Raw genomic sequence first — 4,490 nt, forward strand, 5'->3', positions numbered from 1 at the left:
TTTTTTTTGAGACGGAGTTGCGCTCTGTTGCCCAGGCAGGAGTCCTTGCAGTAGCGCGATCTTGGCTCACTGCAAGCTCCGCCTCCCGGGTTCACGCCATTCTCCTGCCTCAGCCTCCTGAGTAGCTGGGACTACAGGCGACCGCTACCACGCCCAGCTAATTTTTTGTATTTTTTAGTAGAGATGAGTTTTCACCGTGTTAGCCAGGATGGTCTCCATCTCCTGACCTCGTGATCTGCCCACCTTGGCCTCCCAAAGTGCTGGGATTACAGGCGCGAGCCACCGCGCAGGTCCCAGCAAGGGTAACTATCTTATGCCTAGGGGCACTTGATTAGATAAGTTTGAGAAGCCTGACCCTAGGAATCTAGCATAAACCCACAGAAAGAACTCTTTTCTTCTGGAGCCTCAGTTTGTGTGATTCCCCTTTGTAGAGATCTAGCCTGAGTGGCACCTAATGCCTTTGGGATCCAACATAATAGCCTGATCCAAGCCCATAAATCCTTACTCCACCCTCCTTCCCACCCCCACACACACTTCTATACACACCAGTGTTATCTTCCAACCCCTGCAGCTCTCAGGCCCCCATTACCAGGTGTATGCTCTTCCCTCCTTGCACACCTCACACACCTCTTTGGAGCCACTGTGCACACAAATGCTTTCCTCTCTAGACCACGCCGCTCACTTGTTTACCCCAATGCTATGGCAACCCCCTCCCTCTGTCACTCTTTGTTCTGTCACTCTCACAAAACAACTGCATATATTCACTAGTTTCATAGGGACCACAATGGCACATAAAACTGTGTCCTGGGTGCCCATTTAAGCCCTTCTGGTATAATTTTCGTGAATTCATAAGAAAATAGGCCTTCTATATATATTAGCTAACATTTCCTGAGCATCTACAATAAGCCTTTCCCACATATCACTGCATTGAATCCTTACAACTCTAAAGTATGAGCCCTCTCATTATCCCCCTTTTTACCACCAAGGAAACTGAGGCATAGAGGTTAAATTACTTATCTAAGATCACTCCAATAGTAAACGGCAAAACTGGACTGAAGTCCTAGCTTGTCTTCCCCAAAAGGGGATGTTCTTAACCCTTCCTATCATAAGAACCATGAGTCCAGAAGAGCCAGCCCCACAATCCCAACTGTCATTATCAGCACCCTCTTTCCACTAAATATTTAAAGCTCTTGCTTTGCTTTCCAGCTTTCTAATTCAACCAGCTTTGGGGCAGCAAAACATAAATGTCCACTTCTGGAATGGGAGACATCTCCAGTGAGAGTTACCTTAATGTCCAGAAGAAGCCAGGCAGATAAATCACATGTCTCAGCTTTTCCACTGCAAAATTTCTATTTTACACTTGAAGAATGTGATTCTAATTAAGTACAAGTTAATCTGCACCTGAACATCTTCAGGTCCATTAATATAAAAATCAGTAACTTTTCTAAATCAAAGGTTTCAAGAAATTAGATTTATCTGGTTCTTTAGCCTTCAAAGTCTGAGTCAAATAACTCTTACACAGACTTTGCTGCTTAAAATCCTTTACTTCTTCTCTAGGCCTGTGTAGACTGCAAATATTTCCATTACAGTTGCTTATGGGACTCATATCCCAGTTGTATCTTAGTCTATGACGTGCGCTATAATTTAAAAATCATATAATTAACATAATTGCCTTTATTTTAAAATATTCCTTTCTTTTTTTTTTTTTTTTTGAAACAGGGTCTTGCTCTATCACCCAAGCTGGTGTGCAGTGGCACGATCTCGGCTTACTGCAATTTCTGCCTCCAGGTTCAAGCGATTCTCGTGCCTTAGCCTCCTGAGTAGCTGGGATTACATATCTACACCACCACACCCAGCTAATTTTTGTATTTTTAGTAGAGACAGGGTTTTGCCATGTTGGCCAGGCTGGTTTTGAACTCCTGACCTCAAGTGATCCACCCGCCTCGGCCTCCCAAAGTGCTGAGATTACAGGCCGCGTGAGTCACTGTGCCAGGCCTATTTTTAAATATTCTGTGCATCAGATATTTCACTAAACCAGGCTGCCCTTCCTCCTACTCATTCCCATCTCATCTCATTATTCCAAATGTTAGAGGTTTGACTATATGTTACAAACACACACCTGCAAATGGAGTCAATGCCTGTGGACTAACAGAATCCATATTCAAAGCCTGAGAATCAGCTATGGGAAAGCCATCTGAGAGACAAATTATACTTGAAGGACAGCAACTCTATCCCTGAGTTAGCTAACACTCAGTGGAAGTCTGGCCCACTGGGACCTGAGCAATTTGGTACATAGATCTGAGTATAAAAAGGTTTGGGAGCTTGCAGAAATTTCAAGAGTATACAAAGAAGGCATCAACACCACTACCTGAGCATCCATGCCTAAGTAAAAAGTGTTTGCTCCATGTGCCATCCTCTTCAAAAAAACATACATATGAATATTTATACACTTATGTAAACCATAAGCATACAATGATTATACATTTAAATCCATGAAGATGGGTATTTATAAAGAAAAATGACCACAAAGTCATCAAATTAAAATTTTGTTGGCAAAAGGGGATAGGATGAACCTTTCCTTAAATATCACAATACTGGTCCAGCTGAGCATCAAAGAATGGGAGGAAATCAGCTGCCTCTAGCCCAGCAACAATGGGACACAGACCTCACCTCACTTCTAGGGATGAGCCAACACTAAGACCAGGTGATGAATGTCACTGGACAGTGATTCTGCTGAGGCTTAAGTGGCATACACCCTGCACTAGGCACTGTTCTAGGTACTAGAGATAAACAGCAAACAAAATACTCAAGGTCACTGCCCTCATGGAGCGCACAGTCTAACTGGAGGGGATAGAAAATAAACATTGTCAGGTAGTGATAAATCTAAGGAGTAAAATACAGCAAGCCAGAGACTGGTAAGCAAGAATGTTATTTTATGTAGTGTATCATTGACGGCCTCTCTGAGAAAGTGACATATAAACAGAGACCTTAAAGAAGTAAAGGAAGGAGACATGCTGAGTATCTGGTAGAGAAAACCACAAATGCAAAGCCCTACGGCCTGTTAGTGTGTTTGAGAAACAGCAAGGAAGGAGTGTGGCTAAGAGCAGTGAGTTAAGATGAGGTCAAAGAAAGAGCCACATCATGTAAAGTTTTGTAGCCTCAGAGGTAATTTAAATTTTATTCTGAATGAAATGAGAAGCCAGTGGAAGGTTTTGAACAGAGGAGTGACATAATCTGACTTCTATTTTTAAAAGCTTGCTCTGGCTGCTGTGTAGAACACAGGGGAAAAGATGGAAGCAGCAGGGAACCTGTTGGGAGGCAAAAGATGATAGTGGTTTGGACTAAGAGGTAGCAAAGGAGGCAGAGAAGATAGTGAGAAGTGGTTGGATTCTAGACATATTTCAAAATAAAGACAATATCCATTGAACCAAGGTGGGAAGTCCCGAGTACATTTATGGCAGATTGTAGAAATGGCCACAAATTCTTTCCCTCCTTGTGTTCATGCCACTGCAGTATAATTTTAGAGCTCCTTCCACAAAGAGGTAGAGTCTTTCTCCATCCTTGGAATTTCAGCTGGCCTTGTAACTCACTTTGGCCAATGGGACAATAGCAAACATGATGCAAACAGAGATTTGAAAAGTTCTTAAGCATTTGCATTTGCATTTGCATTTGCCCTCTCTTACTGCTTTAGAGAAACCCGTAAGCCACCACGTGGACAAGCCCAGGCTAACCTGCTGGATGACGAGACTCACAAAGCCCAGGTATCCCTGTAGCACTAGCCAACCATCAGATACGTGAGTAAGACTATCCATCTAACGGCATGTTCATGAGTGAGCCCAGAGGAAATGAGAACCATCACATAGCTGAGCCTAGCTGAAATTGCCAAACCACAAAATGGTGAACTAAATAAATGGCTGTTGTTTTAAGCCACCAAGTTGTGGAGTGGTTTGTTAAGCAGCAAAAGCTGACTCAAAATCTATTCATCCCCCAAATCAAATAACAAGCCACCTAACAGCAATATACAAAAAGTAAAATTTCAGTTCTAAAGTAAATTGACATAGAACGGTCTTGTGTTGATGAGCTGATTAGAAAAGGAAAGAGTACAAGTCATAAATTACCGTGTAGCTCATTAAAATGTGGTACGATAGGGAGCTGAGTTCTCTGTGCAAAAAATTACCAAGATAAGAATCTCGGCCAGGTGCAGTGGCTCACGCCTGTAATCCCAGCACTTTGGGAGGCTGATGTAGGTGGATCACATGAGGTTAGGAGTTTGAGACCAGCCTGGTCAACATGGTAAAACCCCATCTCTACTAAAATACAAAACAGTAGCCAGGCGTGGTGGCGCACCCCTGTAATCCCAGCTACTCAGGAGGCTGAGGCAGGAGAATCGCTTGAACCTGGAAGGCAGAGCTTGCAGTGAGCTGAGATTGTGCCACTGCACTCCAGCCTGGACGACAGAGCGAGACTCTGTCATTAAAAAAAAAAAAAAA

General features: G+C 43.2%; 1 protein-coding gene across 5 annotated transcripts in view; it reads right to left on the reverse strand.

Annotated features, from left to right (window-relative positions):
• The window catches only part of PPP2R5E (protein phosphatase 2 regulatory subunit B'epsilon), a 184,125-nt gene that overhangs the window by 143,605 nt on the left and 36,030 nt on the right, over positions 1-4,490 (reverse strand). The window contains exon 1 of one of the 5 annotated variants that reach the window (XM_017895357.1): positions 547-1,025. The exons of 3 other annotated variants lie outside the window; for them this stretch is intronic. The gene's annotated coding sequence lies outside the window, so the exon portion shown is untranslated. Of the gene's footprint in view, positions 1-546; positions 1,026-4,490 lie in introns of those variants that run through there. One more of the 5 variants, XM_017895359.1, reaches the window with a different exon arrangement.

Source organism: Rhinopithecus bieti, unplaced genomic scaffold (assembly GCF_001698545.2).
Source record: "Rhinopithecus bieti isolate Rb0 unplaced genomic scaffold, ASM169854v2 scaffold_26226, whole genome shotgun sequence".
NCBI classification, from domain to species: Eukaryota; Metazoa; Chordata; class Mammalia; order Primates; family Cercopithecidae; genus Rhinopithecus; species Rhinopithecus bieti.